The sequence below is a fragment of the Strigops habroptila genome, chromosome W (assembly GCF_004027225.2).
Source record: "Strigops habroptila isolate Jane chromosome W, bStrHab1.2.pri, whole genome shotgun sequence".
Classification (NCBI taxonomy): Eukaryota; Metazoa; Chordata; class Aves; order Psittaciformes; family Psittacidae; genus Strigops; species Strigops habroptila.
Window position 1 is genome coordinate 26,763,446 of NC_044301.2, and position 20,169 is coordinate 26,783,614.

Consider the following 20,169-nt stretch of genomic DNA (forward strand, 5'->3'; position numbering starts at 1 on the left):
TCTTATTAGCCTGGGGGAATTTAATTAACTTCATATCAGGCTGGCAGTCTAGAGCTCAGATATGTTGTTGTTTATGCTGGATTAGGTGTATAACATTGTTAAAGAGAGAACCTCTCCTTCCTTTACTCCTTTTTCTGTTCTTTTCCACTGGCAGTCTCTATCCTGCTTGTTGGACTGAAACAGTCCCTAGCTCCTAGAAAGAGTAATGCTGGGTCCTGGGCTTTGGAAAGACAGACTATACAGAACTGAGCCCCCCTTGCTGTTGTTCTCCAATGAAAGGTGTAGGTAGTTAAGGTATGGCGGCCAGAAGATATCGCGATGTACGGAAAGAGAGAGCCCCTCCCTAGATACTCTCACAAGCCCCATAGCATGGAGAGGGGAATTGTGGGGCAAGGCTGGACAATACCATAAAAGGTAAAAATTGTTAACCTGCCCTCTGATTGGGTCAGCACAGGTACTTCCGTGTGGCCGAAAGGTATAAAACACCTGCTGTTGTTTAATAAAACGCTATTTGGTCATCCTCCATATTGGTGTCTGTGATCTTCTAGCCCTAAGCCAGGGGTTGGCTTAGTTCTGCAAGTCTTGGCTGAAGCAACGCAGCAACAAGTGGTGATCCCGACGTGATTCGTTCGGAGGGCAGAGGTGTAGCTCGCGAGCATGGATGTGACGGTTAAGGTACTGAAAACGTTGGCAAAGGATTTCAAGATTTGTATCAAATCTGGCAGCATTAAGGCGTGCCTGGAATCTTTGATTCACAGTGGGGTGCTTGGTCACCCTGCTCAGATATTTAATTCCAAAAATTGGCCACAACTTAAACAGACACTGATTGAGCAGGCACTGGTGGGAAAGCCAGATCTTCTCATCACTCTGGGAAAGTTATTGGCCTTATTGCAATGGGCTCGGCAAGATCGGGAGGCGTGGGGGGCAGCGCAGTTATACCTGCAAGAAAGGCAGTGATAAACCTCAAGGACCTTGCTGGAATTGTGGTAAACAAGGCCATATAGCCAGGCAATGTCGTAAGCCGCAGTCGGGAAACCAAAATGGGGGCCCAAAGTACAGGGGTTTGGGCCCCCAAACAACTGGCCATCTACCTCCCCTGTCAAAGATACTCACTCAAACCAGTCCCCAGGACGAGACCCCAGCGTGGCCCTGGTCTTAGACATGGACAGGCGCCCTGTCGTCCCCGTAGAAGTAACTCCAGTGAGAGGAGGATACCCGAGTAGGTTATTGATTTCAATGCTCATGGACACTGGAGCAGACGTCACCGTAATCTCCTGGAGGATTTGGCCGGCCTCGTGGCCAAGCCAACCGGGGGGGCACGTCACCAGGGTGGGAGGGGATACTAACATTCTTGTAAGCTCGCAGCCAATGATGTTTATAATAGATGATGAAGAGCAGGGAAAACAGTTGGTTGCCACAGTGACTCCTGTTATTGCTAGGATAGACCAAGCCCTGTTAGGCTGAGATGCACTCCGTCAAATGGGAATTACTATGAAGGATTTTTAGGGGGGGCCACTGCTCAACCTGACCCACAACAAGATAGAATTACTTGGCTGACGAATGATCCGGTTTGGGTGGAACAGTGGCCCCTCACTCAAGAAAAATTACAAGCAGCCAAGGAAATTGTGAAGGTAGAAGCTCAAAGTGGTCATCTTGAGCCTTCTACTAGTCCATGGAACACCCCGATATTCGTAATTCGAAAGAAAAACAAAAACAAATGGAGATTACTCCATGACCTGAGAGCTGTGAATGCGCAGATGGAAGCGATGGGACCTTTGCAAACTGGTCTGCCGCTTGTTTCTGCTATCCCACAGGATTGGTATATAATAATAATTGATATTCGAGATTGTTTTTTCAGCATCCCTCTTGCCCTGGAAGACCGGAAAAGGTTTGCCTTTACCCTACCTGCAATCAATTTGGAGGAGCCAGCAACACGCTGGCAATGGACAGTCCTGCCACAAGGTATGAAAAACTCACCCACAATGTGCCAGCGTTACGTGGCTAAGGCGCTGGAGGGTATCAGGGAAAAGTGGAGTTCAACAAAGGTTTTGCATTACATGGATGATATCCTGATGGCTGCAGAGGACAGAGCCGTCCTGGATTCCTTGTTCCAACAGGTGCAGACCAATTTACAGCAATTCGGGTTAAACATAGCAGAGGAGAAGATTCAAAAGGGTAGTACACTCAAATACTTGGGAACAGAAATTAGGGGAGAACAGGTCACTGCCCAACCTATCCAAATAAATCCAGAAATTAAGACACTTAACGATGTTCAAAAGCTAGTGGGGGCCATTCAATGGTTGAGAACTTTTGTTCCGATCCCCAATGACCTAATGGAACCTTTTTATGACCTGTTAAAGGGTAACCAAATTTGGGAACCACGCACTCTTACAGAGGAGGCGCGAAAGGCGTTGGTAGAAATCCAACGCAGAACAGAGAAATTTGCCCTTATTCGCATACAACCAGGCAAGGACATCATTTTAGCCTGGGCCTTTACCAAAGGAGGCTGTTTTGGAATGCTAGGACAAGACAGAAAGAAGGAATTGTGTCCCCTGTTGTGGGCATACTCTTCAAAGGGAAATGACAGCTTTGTGAGGTGGAGCAAGGTTGCAGTTTTGGTAATGGAATCTTTAAGAAAATCAAGCAGAAAAACATTTGGCAAGGAACCAGATGTCATCTGGCTGCCCTGGACTAAAAAACAGGTGACAGAACTGATGGAGAACGAAGTAGAGCTGTAATTATCTCTAAGTACATACCATGGGAAGGTTGAGACAGGAAAGGTAGAGCTCTGGAAAAGATACATGGATGCATTACAGCCCTCACTGCAGTTGAGAGTGCTCGATAATCCCCAGCCTGGGCTGACATATTTTACCGATGCATCCTCTGTCACAGACACAGCAGTGGTGGTCTGGAAGGAAGCCGATAAATGGGAAAAACTAATCTGGGTAGAAGCAGGGAAGAGTGTTCAATGGCTAGAGGCAAAAGCTATGTGTCTAGCGCTTGAACAAACTCCTGAAAAACATATTAATGTCTGTACAGACTCTATGTACGTGTACAAATTGGTTCAATCAATGAAGAGAGGAGGATACGCTAACGGGGACATTTCAAATGCATTACAAGAAGCATTAGGAAAGCGAACTGGTACAGTCACAGTAATTCACATCAATAGCCACCAAAATTGCCCTGGTCCACTGGTGGAAGGTAACACAAAAGCAGATTCTGCTGCAAAAAGGTTGTGGACATTACAACAGGCTAGTGAACTGCACCGAAAGCTACATATTGGTGCAAAAGCATTGGCAAAAGAATGTAATATTCCTATTAGAGAAGCTCGGGAAGTTGTCGCTACTTGTCCCTATTGCCAGCACTCCCCATTATGGGAGGCTGGAGTGAATCCTAGAGGGCTGCAAGCACAAGAGTTATGGCAGACAGACTTTACGGAATGTTCACTCATGGCCCCTAGGAAGCACCTTGCGGTTACAGTTGATACTTACAGCGGTGCAATAATGGCCACACCACACATCAAGCAGACGGGAAAGACAGTCATACAACACTGGGTCACCGTCATGGCCTGGCTGGGAACCCCAAAAACGATTAAAACAGATAATGGGCCTTGTTTTAGAAGCACATTAGTTGAAGATTGGTGCAAGAAGTGGGACATTGAATTAAAACACGGGATCCCATACAACTGTCAGGGCCAGGGGATTGTGGAGCGTGGTCATCGTGCGCTCAAGGAAAAAATTAAGATCCTTGGAGAAGAAGAAGGGTATTCGGGAAAAATACCGACAGATCAACAAACTAATATCTTAAATCGAGCCCTGTTAGCTTTAAATCACTATATTAGAGGACACAAACAGTATTCGCCAATGGAAAAACAGTATTTAAAACAACAAGTAACTACCTTTCCCCAGGTGCGTGTTAAATTTCCAGGGGACCTACAGTGGGAATCCGGGTGGAGGCTGCATACAATTGGAAGAGGGTATGCAGCAGTAGAAAAGGAGGGATTGCTGAGATGGGTACCTAGCAGATGTATTAAGGCAGAATTAAAGCAGGATCAGAATAAAACTAATGAAAATTGTGAGTTCTTGTCCGCAGGACTGGATTGTTGGACACCCTCGCAACCGGTACGTCTCAGTGACGAATGAAGATGACAAGGAAGAGGATCAGACCTGATGCTTCTACAGCAAGGGGGAGTGTGCACTGCACTAGAGGAAGGGTGTTGTGTATATGCAGACCACACCAGAATAGTAAAAGACACTATGACCAAATTGCAGAAAGGTCTGGAAAAAAAACGAAGGAGGGAACGAGAGGCACAGCAAAGTTGGTTTACGTCATGGTTCAACCATTCACCATGGCTGACCACCCTGATATCTACCTAATGGGACCAATCACAATGATTGTAATAGCAGTGATTTTGGGACCCTGTCAAGCTCGTTTCATTTGTTAAGAGTCAATTAGAGAGTGTTAGCATTAGATTAATGGCATTTTAGCGATTGCTCTAAGACTGTTTTCGTTTAAAACTCCCTTTAGCTATCCCTAGTTATACACCACTACTCTCAGTTGTTCCCCAGTTATCCTGTTTGGCGTGCCTTATATTTTCTATCTAAACTTATAATGTATATTTTTAGAATTTTTATAAGAAATAATGTAGAAACAGTACACATTTGCTAGGTTTGCACACAAGTTTTATGATATGTATTTTTAGGATTGTTTTATCTTAATCACCTTATTGGTGCATAGGGAGGGGGGATATGTAGGTAGTTAAGGTATGGCGGCCAGAAGATATCGCGATGTACGGAAAGAGAGAGCCCCTCCCTAGATACTCTCACAAGCCCCATAGCATGGAGAGGGGAATTGTGGGGCAAGGCTGGACAATACCATAAAAGGTAAAAATTGTTAACCTGCCCTCTGATTGGGTCAGCACAGGTACTTCCGTGTGGCCGAAAGGTATAAAACACCTGCTGTTGTTTAATAAAACGCTATTTGGTCATCCTCCATATTGGTGTCTGTGATCTTCTAGCCCTAAGCCAGGGGTTGGCTTAGTTCTGCAAGTCTTGGCTGAAGCAACGCAGCAACAAAAGGTAATTAAAGGTTGTGGTATTTGTGTATAAAAATAATTCACCACACAAGGGCTGCAGCTGAGAGGTGAGGTTGCATTATGGTTATTTCTGGTTTAGTCCCATCATTGCTGCATTCATGTGTGTATAACCTTCCCAGTGCAGACTTGCAGTCCCCTTCTTTCCTTCCTCTTGTTTGTAACTTAGGGAAGCATCTCTGAATAGCAGTTCCTTCTAGCTGAGTCTGTCTAGAGGTCATTTCTTGATGGTATTTGTTTCATGCGTGGTGTTCTGATCAGCAGAGCTGCAAGTTCACCTGCAGTTCTGTGAGTGGAGGTTAACAGCTCAGTGTGGCATGACATATATTTTGAAGTTAGCTTTTCTGTTCACACTGTGCCTTGGAACTCTTTTGTTGTTCCAGGTTGATGCACACAGTGACCAAACCGGGGAGGTCATCTTTAAGGACAACTTTGCTTCCTCAATTGCAGGAGTGGTGGAGGGGGATTACAGAATGGATGGGAGCACCCAGTTAATCTGCTGTTCAGTTGATGGTGAAGGTAAGAGCACTGCTCAGGTTATTAATTTAATACACAATAATATCAGGCACATCACATGATCTCAGATTAGCTAAATGTTGTTTTGGTTCCACAGGCATTTTTGTGTGCCAAGTTCCCTTTGTTTTATGTGAAGATAAGGGAATTTTGAGTTATGCTATCTGCAAACAGGATTTTGAATATTGCCTTCCCTGTGATAATCAGTGTGAGCTTCATTATGATCTAAGAAGCCATCAAAATTCATTTGCCTAATGCAAGAAGTTCCATCCTAATAATGCAAAGAGAACTATAGTCAGTACAGACTGTGATTCTTCAGGCAACATTATTATAGATGAATGTATAGGAAATCTTTTTTTCCTATATGTGATAATTCTTTGGTTGCTTTACAGTGGTTAAAGTTGTTTAGAGAGCTAAGGGTGCGTGTGTGTTGGTTTTCTTCTAAAGATGAATAGTTCTTATATTAAAAATTTTAGATGTTAACAGCACTTTGTTCCCTGGAAAATGCTGTCCTGAGACTGGAGAACTGGTGGATTTATCCCACCATACATTCAAGAAATCAAACCTGGTTACTGTGAGTGGGAACAAATATGATCACAGATTATTTGAATAAGATCAGCCTGAATTTACAGGGATGGCTTCAGGAAAGACACTGGTGTGATTATCCAAATGCTTGGCGTCGATGGCCTGAGACAAGCAGGTCTGGCACAGCCCATTTGGAACAAAAGCCCGTCCTTGTTAAATAGCAGTGTTTTGCTGTCTGTCTCCTGTCTTAATCACAGGCTGTGGGGATTTGCTGTGCTTGGGCTTCAGCATATAAACCTTATTCCCAAGCTTACAGAAGGGGAACATTGTACAGCTCTGAAGATACCTTGTCCTAGCAGAGCTGTGTAGGTTAACATCACTGAACATTATCATCCTTTCCTGATGGGTCTGTCATAAACAAACCTTGGCACAGTGTGGATCCCTTTAGGCTGGAGCCTTTAGGTGTTACTAAATAATAAAATAGTACTAAATAGTTGTTGGGGGGGGTATATGGACAATGCATTCTCACAGTCCTTGTCATTAGAGTTCTGTTTGGGGCCAGCACCCTTTCACATGAGGTGTTCTTCTGTGTTTCTGTATTGCTCATGTTTTAAATGAATTATTCACTCAGACATAATAAAGCAGGTCCTTTCATTGGAGAACAGTGTGCATGCTGAATGCTTTTTGAGTTCCCTACAACTTTTTTACAGGGCAGCAGCAGTCATATGAAGTCAGGCAGCATATTCTTCTCAGGTATAAGACTTTTGTCCCTGGCTTTCGTTGTCAGCTGCAATCAGATCACACAGCCCTAGAGCAAAATGGAAGTTTATAGCAAGCATTTTTGTCTCATCCACTCAGCTCTTCTGTCTCCACAGACAGTTGGAGATATTTCCATAACTGCTCCACTGGGCTACTGGGAAACAGGCCTTACCCCTTGAAGTGAAGTATCCCTTAATTTGGGGAAAAACTAGTGTGGGTAAATCTTGTTTACTGGCTGAGTGACAGTGACTTGAAGTCACTTCTAGACAGCAACAACTCCTCTGACCAGCTCTAGAAATCCAGGTACACATTTTATTAATTTTGCATAATTGCAAACTTGCCTAAGCACCTGACAGAATGATTGCAGTGGGAATCCTATGGCAAAAGGACTGGGCTGTGCACTTGTCTGGTCAGGTGAAGACAGCTTAAAGACAGGTTTGAAATTTACCTTTGTTCAAATGCGCAGTTCTCTTGTCCTGATCACCTGGAAAATCAGAGCCTCCCAGAGTCAGGGTGTAAATCAATGCTCAGGTTTTCAGCTGAAGACCAGAACTAGTGTCTGCTGCTGAGGTGGTGCAAGGGGGTCTTGTTACTGAGACAGAAGTTTTGGGGAGGCTGTGAAAAGCTTTGCTGAAATGGGCTATGTTTTGTTTCTGTACAATCCGAAGCTACCTGCCAAGAGGTGAGGAGATGAAAGGAAACCTAATGGACTAAAGTGCTGAGCAGGATCTAATCAGAGAACTTAGAAGAAACAAAATCTGCTGCTGGAATTGAGAAATTATGAGGAAAATGCAAAGGTACTACTTAATGTATAGGGCCAAAACACACCTTCCTATTGCTAATAAATCTGGAGTAATATGGGAAGCAGTCATGGGGCAGTCCAAACAAGTCAGAGCTGTAACCTGTTAGGATGCAGCAAGATTGTCTACTGGGGCTTCCTTCTTCTGCATCTGGCTTGCTCCTTGTGTGAGTTAAGAACTTGCTTTTTGTATTTTAATAAGTAACATTTTCCTTGCTCCTTCATCTTGCCAAAGCAGTTGTGTTTGGAGCTGGATTCTGTCCAGCCCTGTGCTTTGGCTTATGACTGAAAATTGTATTTTTAAAATGCATAAGCCAACTCGGGGGGTCAGAGGGGCTTGTGTGAGAGGATCAGGTAATTGGGTGAGAGCTGGCAGCACTGCTAGGGTGTAGGAAGCACACTTGTGGCTTGGTGGCGAAGGCACAGGAATAAAGAGCTTCATAAAACAGTCTGTGGAAAGTGCAAACTCATATTTGAACAGTAAATGACCACCATAGGAAAAGCATGGAGTTAAGCTTCTGCTTAAAATTGAATAGATGTTAAGTGCTATTCTGAACAAAGGTTTGGCTACAGAGCTGAGCACCATCAACAATAAAACACTTGAAAAGATTGTAGCACAAGTATCCACAGCTCCATGCCTAATCCAGCTGCTCTGCATAGCTATGTGAAGTGTCTGAGAATTGCTGTAATGCAACCTTCTCCTGCAAGAAGAGGAGGACTAATGTGAATGTTTTCTAGGTTGCTTGAATGAAAATCTTGAAATTCTGATACTGAAGGGTGTGTGTTTTGCAACAGGCTGAAGTGAACACTCAGTTAAAGGAAGCAGATGGGCAGGGAGGTGTGATTCCAGCAAATACCCAACTCCAGACAGCCCTCTCGGTTAATCCGGGCTCTGACAGCCAGTCTGCCCATGTGGAGCTGCTGTGCATTTCCACCGCAGTGAGTGGTAACCTGCAACCACTGACATTCATTTCATGTAAATTCATGCAAACAGTTATATTTAGCTGATGATTTGCCTGTCTCCTCCTTATTGTCTGTAGTATCCCCTTTGTGGTTGCCTTCCTTTCAGAGTTTTGAGTCAAGCTGTGTTCCTTTGATGGGTCTCAGGGGAGAGGAGTTTAGTGGAATTTATTTCTTGTTATGTGTTATTTTCCAAGGCAACTACATTTCACTTGGACGAAAGTGTCTTGGTGATCCCTGCAATACTCCTTGTGTTGATCCTAAACATTAACCATCTGTTAGTGAGGATGCTTGCCTGAATGCAGCTGGACTTCAGTTGCCTTTACATGCAAAACTGGAAATATCCCAGTGTCCTGGGTTCAGCTACAGCAGTGTACTGGGTTCAGCTATAGCAGTCATTATTCTCCTTCTTAGTAGCTGGTGCAGGGCTGTGTTTTTTAACTTTCAGCCTGGGAACAACGCTGATAACACTGATGTTTTTAGTTGTTGCTAAGTAATGTTTACTCCGACCAAGGACTTTCTCAGTCTCATGCTTTGCCAGGGAGGAGGGGAAGCCGGGAGGAAGCAGAGACAGGACACCTGACCCAAACTAGACAAAAGGGTATTCCATACCACAGCACGTCATGCCCAGTATATAAACTGAGGGGAGTTACCCAGAAGGCCCAGATCACTGCTCGGGTCGGGCTGGGTATCGGTTGGCGGGTATCAGTCAGCGGGTGGTGAGCAATTGTATCCTCTCCCCTTGTTATTTCCCTTATCGTTATTACCACTGGTGGTAGCAGTAGCGGTTTTGTATTATACCTTAGTTACTGGACTGCTCTTATCTCAACCCGTGGGAGTTACATTCTTCTGATTCTCCTCCCCATCCCTCCAAGAGCGGAGGGATGCTAGTGGAACTACCCACGGTAGGACAAGGGCCCTTAGTTCTCAAAACTCCACTAAATATTTACGCTTGGGTGGCTACCAATGCCCATGGAAAAGAGCACAAGATTAACAGACACGCGATGCATAAGTCCCTCTTTTTAGGACCGGTTCGAATGAGAACCGAGCCGAATGTTTTCTATTTTCTTACAGGTAAAAGGAAGACTCACGGAAAATGACCACGAATGATCAATTTTCATCTCAGGAATGTTGTGTCTGGTTATTTGTGCTTGCTACTTGTGCATATGCAGATATGTTTGCTGGGGGGACCAGATAGCCTCTCGCCCTCAATGACCCAAAATAATGGTAATAAAAACCACAGGTGGAATCTAATCCAAGGATTTGCTAGGTTATGGAATCAAACAGACCAAGGGTTATGCATAGCTTTACCCCCTTCCGCTGATCAGGGTCTAAATTTTTTTGCAACACCAATAACAAACTCTAATGATTTTATGAGAAATGTTACATCTGTATCCTGGCCCTATGTGCTTTCTCCCACAAATTGTATAATGAAAGGTGGATACTTTCTTCGATAGAATGCTGACCACCTCCTCACTGAGGGATATGGAGAAAGGGTCCAAAGTCCTATACATTCAATGATTGTCCTTATAGAATCATAGAATCATAGAACAGTTAGGATTATAAAGGACTTAAAGATCATCTACTTCCAACCCCCCTGCCATGGGCAGGGACACCACACACTAAACCATGTCACCCAAGACTCCATCCAACCTGGCCTTGAACACTGCCAGAGATAGAGCATGCACAACTTCCTTGGGCAACATGTTCCAGTGCCTCACCACCCTCACTGTAAAGAACTTCTTCCTTATATCTAACCTGAACTTCCCCTGTTTAAGTTTGAACCCTTTGCCCCTTGTCCTATCACTACAGTCCCTAATGAAGAGTCCCTCCCCAGCATCCTTATAGGCCCCCTTCAGATCCTGGAAGGATGCTATGAGGTCTCCACGCAGCCTTCTCTTCTCCAGGCTGAACAGCCCCAACTTTCTCAGCCTGTCTTCATACGGGAGGTGCTTGAGCCCCCCTATCATCCTCGTGGCCCTCCTCTGGACTTGCTCCAACAGCTCCATGTCCTTCTTATGTTGAGGAGACCAGAACTGTACACAGTACTCCAAGTGAGGTCTCACGAGAGCAGAGTAGAGGGGCAGGATCACCTCCTTTGACCTGCTGGTCACACTTCTTTTGATGCGGACGAGGATATGGTTGGCTTTCTGGGCTGCGAGCACACACTACCTGCTCATGTTAAGCTTCTCATCAACCAGCACCCCCAAGTCCTTCTCAGCAGGGCTGCTCTGAATCTCTTCTCCACCCAACCTGTATTGTGCCTTGGACTGCCCCAACATTAATGATACTTTTTCTGGGTATTACACCTGAAGTGATAAAGATATTTGGAATCACTGTGTAGGCTTAAATTTTAAAGTAAGAATTATGTGTGTGCCTTTAACATAGTAGAATAGACCAAACTGCTCTAACTTACAAACACGTAGAGAGAAAGGAATGTTTGGCTGATGGGGGAAGGAACATCATAGGACTGATAACATCTAAGGAGACAGTTAATAAGACCAAGGATGCCAGCCTTCAAGATAGCAGAGTGGCGCTCAACGTGGAGCGAGACTGGAACAGAACAGAAGCAAGGACATACCAACTGCCAACTCAGCACTAGGACCTTGTAAGCATGCGCAAGCTCTGAGGTCATTCAGTAAACACAGTGAGGAAGACTATCGGCAACCACCAGAGACCCCCACTCAGCAAGAAAGCGCATGCTTAATTAGGATGCAAATATAATTAGTTCCTGGAAACTCTGTAAATATGCATGAGTATGTTAAATATATAGCTGCTGCCGGCAGGTAACGGGCACGCTCAGCTTTGCAAAACGATTCATGTGTGCGCCCAGTGCTGCAATAAAGAATGCCTGCTTTCTAAAACTCCAAATTGAGTCTTAGAGAGTTTCTCTGACTGACTTTTATGGTAACAGCTGGAGTTGTAATGCCTCATATCCAAATATGAATTATACATTTACAAAACAGGTAATTGGAAACTCTAGAGTTATCGCATTTACAAACTCCTCCCTAATTCCAGGGCATCATGAGATTATACGGGCAGATAGTTATGTGGTTCCCTGCATATCTTTTCCTTTTGATCCCATGTTTTCCCTTATCGGGCAACCAGATTATTATGGGGCAGAATTGACATTCGATATTACATTACCTTGGTGTATAGCATTGCCTAATGCTGCAGGCACATTTCCTTGGGATTGGAGTGACCATTTGCCCACCTTTACAACAACAAATAATTTTATTTTGTATGTGAACAAAAGTAGATTGTATTCCATTGAATTGAGTGCACCCTCACCAAGCTGTGTTGTTCTGTTGGTATGCTGGAGGGAAGGGATGCCATCCAGAGGGACCTTGACATGCTCGACAGGTGGGCCAATGACAACCTCATGAAGTTTAACCAAGCCAAGTGCAAGGTCCTACACCTGGGTCAGGGCAATCCCAGGCACAGCTACAGGTTTGGCAGAGAAGAGATTCAGAGCAGCCCTGCTGAGAAGGACTTGGAGGTGTTGGTTGATGAGAAACTTAACATGAACGTGCAGTGTGCACTCGCAGCCCAGAAAGCCAACCATATCTTGGGCTGCATCAAAAGAAGTGTGACTAGCAGGTCGAAGGAGGTGATCCTGCCCCTCTACTCTGCTCTTGTGAGACCTCACTTGGAGTACTGTGTACAGTTCTGGTCTCCTCAACATAAGAAGGACATGGAGCTGTTGGAGCAATTCCAGAGGAGGGCCACAAGGATGATAGGGGGGCTCAAGCACCTCCTGTATGAAGACAGGCTGAGAAAGTTGGGGCTGTTCAGCCTGGAGAAGAGAAGGCTGCGTGGAGACCTCCTAGCAGCCTTCCAGTATCTGAAGGGGGCCTATAAGGATGCTGGAGAGGGACTCTTCCTTAGGGACTGTAGTGGTAGGACAAGGGGTAATGGCTTCAAACTTAAACAGGGGAAGTTTAGGTTAGATATAAAGAAGTTCTTTACAGTGAGGGTGGTGAGGCACCGGAATGGGTTGCCCAAGGAAGTTGTGAATGCTCCATCCCTGGCAGTGTTCAAGGCCAGGTTGGACGGAGTCTTGGGTGACATGGTTTAGTGTGCGGTGTCCCTGCCCATGCCAGGGGGGTTGGAACTAGATGATCTTTAAGTCCTTTATAATCCTAACTATTCTATGATTCTATAAAGACACAGTCAGAAGACCATGGTGAGGATCAGAAGAGGAATCTGCCTGTAAAACTGAGAAAGGAATTATGTTAGAATAAGGAAAATAACATTAATGGACCATTCAGTGTGTTGTTTTGCTTCCTTGCACAGTTTCTACTCTTTTCTTCCTTCCACTTCTTTTCTCTGACTTAATGATCATCTTAAATAGCGAAATGTCTTGATTCATAGAGGAAAACAGAGAGGTCCCTGCATATCGTACTGCCTACTGATGATAGCAGTGTCTTGGGAAGTAGGAGGCTGTATGGGGTGGCTGTGGCAAGGTGTTGGCAGCAGGGGGCTGCAGGGGTGGCCTCTGTGAGAAGTTGGTCCTGTCCCATGCTGGAGACAGATGGTTCCAGATGACTCCAAAGGAGCCACCACAGCACACAGTTGAGTCCATCAGCCACGTATGTGGTGCCTCTGAGAAAACATATTTAAGAAAGGGCAGAAACAGTGGACAGGAAGAGGAGTGAGGAAAAAAAAAATGTGAGAAACAACCCTAAGAACAGCAAAGTCAGTGACAAAGGAGGGAGAGGTAGTGCTCCAAGCACCAGAGCAGATAGTGCCCTGCAGCCCGTGGAGACACCATGCTGGAGCAGAGGAAAAGTGTAAGGAGGAAGGAGCAGCAGAGAGGAGCTGTTATGGACTTGACTTAGGGTAAGTGCTACTTAGCAACAACTAATACATTGGTGTGTTATCAGCATTATTCTCAGATTAAAGCCAAAACACAGCACTGTACCAGCTACTAGGAAGAAAATTATCCCAGCTGAAACTGGGACAGTGTAAGCAGAGGAAAGAATGCTCAGAAGAGCCTGAAATTTGATTAACATCTTTAGAACAAAGAAACAAGTGAAAATGTGACTATATCATCTTTATTGTCACTATTAATGTATGTGGTATCCTTCTATAATGCTTTCTTGTAATGATACTTAATAGCTGCTTTTGAGATAATGGAAATTGTCACAGGCAAGGGAGGTATTACTGCATCTAATGAAGCAAAGTAGGACTAAAAAGAAAAAAGAATAATAAAATCTGAACAAATAACAGAATTTAACTCATTTCTGAAATTTAACCCTATGTGCGGATAATTGTCATAAAATCAAAATAAGTGAATGTAGTTACTATTCAGCATATTAGTGCAATCTTCATGAAAGTTTACACAACAGTTACAGTATATAGATTTTGGAAGTAAGAACTTAAGTGTTTCTATCTGATTTATCAGCTCTTAGCACATCAATATAACAATACTACTATAAAATATGTCCAATTTGTTTATAAATTATACCAAGTTAATCCCTGCTGACCGAAGATTATGCAAGCTTCAATTTACTCATAACTATAAATAAAACCAATATTTTATAAGGGAAATAATTAATTTCAATAGAAAATACAACTATTCAAGTGTCAAAATACAAACATGGGCATCACATTTAAACATATTTCTCACTATCTATCCACTCATCTGAAGTCTAGAAACATTTTAAGCATTCCTCCTGGCCAGGTAAACACAGGAAGCATGTGAAGGCAGACTGTAAAAATATAAATGAATGATTTATTAAATGCATTAGCATTATTGACCAAATTTTCAACTATGTTCATCTTTTGGTAGTGGAACCTTCCATGAAAGACAAACAAAAAATAATATCCAAATACAAGCTATGGAACATGGCAAACAGTTACTTGTTTGTCTGACCCAAAGAAACAGAAATTTTTAAAACATTAACAGTTTATTTTTAATTATAATGTATTTTATTTAAAATACATTTTAAAGCAGATCTAAATAATTTCAGTTAATAAACAAATTAAAATTTCATTAAAATTTCATTAAAGCTGCATGAAGCCCTAAATTTGTTGCAATTGAATAATTTCCATTAATGGGAAAATATATTGAATATATTAAATAGCATATATGTTGCCATAGTTTTCAAGAAAGTAAAGTCAGTGAATTGGTAGAAGTTATTGACTAAATCTCTGAGGAAACATTTGTTTCTTGCCGAAGTGAATAGCTCCGGAGAATGAGCATTCTGCAACAGAGCAGGAGATCGTGGCAGACAGGGATTTCCTGAGCCAAGGAAACCCAGGACAGCAACAAAACACATGGGGAACCGACAGCAGCTGACATAGTGTGGGCGGGGTCAGAAGCAATGGCACCCACTCCCCACTCCCACAAAAGGCAGGCCTAAGGATTGTGAGTGCTGTGAATAGGGTGTATTGTCAGTTTGTGTGGCAGTTCATGTGGGATGGTGCCTCCTCGAAGGAGGGGCATTCCACAGGACATTTGCACAGATTGGGGCACTCATACTATCTGGCCCTCTAGGTAGAATGGTGGGCACTCATTGGAGAACAAAGGCTGCAGCTCTGGCCGGGGAGTCTGCACCATCTACCCCTGCGGTTGCTGATGCCTTCACTTGGAGCTGCTGCAGACCTTGGACTGTGGGGAGAGGATGCAGTGCAGACCTTGGGCTGCAGGGTAGTGCTTAGACCCTTGTCTTGTGGCATGGACAGGCAGCAGACCTGCTTGCAGAAGGTGTGCCCAGGAGGAGGACCTCCTGCAGCAGGTGGCTGAGCTACAGGAGGTAGCAGTGGAGAGGCTGAGGAGGAGTTAGATAGCTGATTCCAAGCACAGTCTGCAATGGACCTACAGCCAAAAACTCCCACAGCAGCACACATAGAAGAAAGAGGGGGCAATAATGCAGGGAAATGGAAGCTTGCAATGGCAAGACCTGCAGGAGAAAGACATTTCCACTGAAGACTGAGGTGCTCTTGCAGAACTACTTTGCTGCTCCGCAGACTAATGGTGAAAGACCTATCACAGCAGAAGAGAGTACATCATCCCAGTCTGCACTCTGAATAACAAGAAGCACAACTAAGAAAAGGTGATGGATGATAGTAGTAGGTGACTCCTGAGAGGTACAGAGGCACCAGTTTGCTGATCTGATGTGCTCTCTCGAGAGGTGTGCTGCTTAATGTGGGCTCATATCAGGGATGTCACCAATAGAATACCAAGCCTCATAAAATCCACTGATTGTTATCCACTGCTGTTGTTTCATGTGGGCATCACTGATAGAGATAGGAGCAGTCTGAGGACTATGAAGAAGGGTTACAGAGCCTGGGAGCGGTGGTCAAGGACTCTGGAGTGCAGGTAGTTTTCTCATCAATCTTCCTGGTCAAAGGGAAGGGGTTTGAAAGGGCCAGTTGAATCTGGTGAATCAATTAATGGTTATGGGACTAGTGCCACATCCAGGGGTTTGGCTACTTAGACCATGGGACTCTCTTTGAGAAACCTGGTCTGCTGGAGGCTGATGGGGTCCATCTGTCAGAGAAGGGGAAGAGCATCTTCAGTCACAGGCTTACCAAGCTGGTGAAGAGGGCTTTAAACTAAAGTTGTTGGGGGAGGGGAACCTCAATCCATTTCACTCCTACCAGTTTTATGCTGGTGCCAGCAGGAGATGCTCAGAACCTGGAGAGGGGTTGTAGGTCAGCAAAGGAGTACCTCATGAGCAGCACATAAGCCTTCTAGCCAATAAGCCAGCTTCATCAGGGGATGAACTTAAATGCTTCTATGCCAATGCACATAGCATGGGGAACAAGCAAGAAGAGTTAGAGATGTGTGCATGCCTGCAGAGCTACAACCTTATTGGCATCAGAGATGTGGTGGGATGACTCCTGTGACAGGAGTGTTGGAATGGAAGGAATCAGGCTCTTCATGAAGGACAGGCTGGGGAGATGAGGAGGGGGTGTTGCCCTCTATGTCAATGACCAGCTGGAGTGCACAGAGCTCTGCCTGGGGATGGATGAGGAGCTGTCTGAAAGCTTATGGGTCAGGATTAAGGGGAGGGCAGGAAGAGGGGACATTATAGTGGTTGTCTGCTACAGGCCACCTGACCAGGAAGAAAGAGAAGATGAGGCCCTTTTGTCCTGGGTTCAGCTGTAATAGTTATTTTTCTCCTTCTTAGTAGCTGGTGCAGAGCTGTGTTTTCGACTTTAGTCTGAGAATAATGCTGATAACACACCGATGTTTTTAGTTGTTGCTAAGTAATGCTTGCCCTGATCAAGGACTTTTCAGTCTCATGCTCTGCCAGCGAGGAGGGGCACAAGAAGCTGGGAGGGAGCAGAGACAGGACACCTGACCCAAACTAGCCAAAGGGGTATTCCATACCACAACACGTCATGCCCAGTATAGAAACTGGGGGGAGTTAGCCGGAAGATCCAGATCACTGCTTGGGTCAGGCTGGGTATCGGTCAGAGGGTGGTGAGCAATTGTATTGTTCATCACTTGTGTTTATTGTTGGTTTTTTCCCCCTTCCCTTTTTAGTTTTATATTCTCTCCCCTTGTTATTTCCCTTATCGTTATTATTATTAGTGGTAGTAGTAGTAGTTTTGTATCGTACCTTAGTTATTGGACTGTTCTTATCTCAACCTGTGGGGTTTACATTCTTTTGATCCCTCCAGGAGCTGGGGGGAGTGAAGAAGCGGGGGGGAGCGAGCAAGTGGATGCATGGTTCGAAGTTACTGGCTGGGCTTAAACCTCGACACCTCTATAGACAGATAGGTGTGGCCTCGTGTTCATGAGCCCTGGCCCTCATGTGGGACTTTAACCATCCCGTTATCTCTTGGAGGGACAACACAGCAGGGCGCGAGCAGTCCAGGAGGTTCCTGAAATACACTGGTGATAACTTCCTTCTCCAAGTGATAGAGGAACCAATGAGGAGAAAGGCTACGCTGGACCTTATCCTCAACAACAGGGAGGAGCTGGTGGGGAATGTGAGGCTGGAGGGCAGCCTTGGCTACAGTGACCGTGAAATGGTGGAGTATGAGATCCTTAGGGTGGTGAGGAGGGTGCACAGCAAGCTCACTACCCTGGACTTGAATGGTCTTTGGCCTCTTGAGGGATCTGCTTGGTGGAGTGCCATTGGACAAAGCCCTGGAAGGAAGAGGGGCCCAAGAAAGCTGGTTAATATTCAAGGATCATCTCCTCCAAGCTCAAGAGCAATGCATCCTGACAAAATGGAAGTCAGGCAAGAATACCAGGGAGGCCTGTGTGGATGAGCAAGGAGTTCATGGACAAACTCTGGCACAAAAAGGAAGCCTTCCAAGGGTGGAAGCAAGGACAGGTAGCCTGGGAGTAATACAGAGAAATAGAGCAGCTAGGGATCAGGTTAGGAAAGCTAAAACCCTGATAGAACTCGATCTGGCCAAAAACATTAAGGGCAACAAGAAAAACTTCTCTAGGTACATGGGGGGTAAAAGGAAGGCATGGAAAAATGTGCCCCCCCCCCCGCAGCAGGACATGGGAGACCTGGTCACCCAGGACATGGAGAAAGCAGAGGCACTCAATGACTTTTTTTGCCTCTGTCTTCACCAGCAAGAGCTCCAGCCACACTGCCCAAGTTGCAGAAGGCAAAGGCAGGGTCTGGGAGAATGAAGAACTGCCTGGTGTAGGAGAAGATCAGGTTTGAGACCATCTAAGAAACTTGAAGGTGTGCAGGTTGATTGGATCTGACAGGATGCATCTGCAGATCCTGAGGGAACTGGCGGATGTAGTTGCTAATCCATTATCTATCATGTATGAGAAGTCATGGCAGTCAGGGTGAAGTTCCTGCTGACTGGAAAAGGGGAAACCTAAACCCCATTTATAAAATGGAAAAAAGGAAGACTCGGGGAACTACAGGCCAGTCAGCCTCACCTTGGTGCCCGAGAAGATCATGGAGCAGGTTGTCCTGGAAACTGTACTAAGGCACAATAAGGGGGTGATTGGTGACAGACAACATGTCTTCACTAAGGAGAAACCATGCCTGAAAAATTTGGTGGCTTCCTATGACAGGCCTATGGTGTTGGTCAATAAGGGAAGAGCAACTCATGTCATCTTACTGGACTTGTGCAAAGACTCGGTGTGGCATCTGAAAGGCACGGACTCAAAGCATCTTCATGCAGCGAATCACTATTGCCTATTGCTCTATCTTTTATACCATTCTAGCAAAAGCTATTTTTAGCCTATTGGTCTAACTTTTATACCAAGCTATTTTTAGCACATCATGTTTATTTCCCGGTTTACAGTTTTGTTTTTTCAACATTCTTTGTCGTTTCACAAACAGTCCCAAAATAACCAGTTCCTTATCTTTCTGTTCTCCTGCTTCTGTCCAGCTGGGTCACTCTGCTTGATTGCACAATGTACTTTGGTTCTTCTTTAACTCTTTCTTCTCCAGCCAAGCAGTTACTTCTCTTTGGCAATAATCAAATAGTTTCCATCCTCTCCCACAACTTGGGGGTTTTGGTTGATGAGAAGCTCAACATGAGCCGGCAGTGTGCGCTTGCAGCCCAGAGAAGCAACTGTATGCACCAGCAGGTCGAGGGAGGTGATTCTCCCCTTCTACTCTGCTCTCATGAGACCCCACCTGGAGTACCATGTTCAGCTCTGGGGTTGCCAACACAAGAGGGAAGTGGACCTGCTCAAGTGAGTCCAGAGGAGGGCCATGAAGATGATCAGAGGGCTGGCACCTCTCCTATGAAGACAGGCTGAGAGAGTTGGGCTTGTTCAGCCTGGACAAGAGAAGGCTCAGGGGAGACCTGTCATGGTTTAAGCCCAGCTGGTAACTCAGAACCACGCCGCCGCTTGCTCGCTCCCCACTTCTTCCCCCTCCCCTCCCCCCCAGCTCCTGGAGGGATGGGGAGGAGAATCACCACCCTCTGACCGATACCCAGCCCAACCCGAGTAGTGATCTGCCTTCCAGGTAACTCCCGGAAGTAGCCTTCCAGTACCTAAAGGGGGTCTACAAGAAATCTGCAGAGGGACACATTACAGGGGCATGTAGTGATAGGACAAGGGATAATGGCTTTAAGCTGACAGAGGGGATATTTAGATTAGATATTAGGAAAAAATTCTTTAGCGTGTAGGTGATGAGGCACTGGAACATGTTTCCTAGAGAAGTTGTAGCTGTCCCATCTCTGGAAGTGTTCAAGGGCAGGTTGGATGTGGCCTTGAGCACCCTTGTCTAGTGGAAGGTGTCCCTGCCTCTGGCAGGGGTTTTGGAACTAGATGATCTTTAAGGTTCCTTCCAACCGTAACTGTTCTATGAGTTCATACACAGATGTAGGCACCACTGCAGCAACCAGGCAACTCCATGCATGGACCAAGGTAAGAAAATTGGACTTTAAGTATTACCTTGGTGGTTGGGACATTCTGAGAGACTTGAGTGAGTGTGTGTGTCTGAGACTTACTTACAAGTAAGTACGAAGCGAGTGTGGAGTCCGGATCTGCATTTCTGTTATTCCGCAAGGGATACAGCCAGAGAAGGACAAAGCATAAGGACTTGCTGAAAGGGAGTATCAGGAAAGA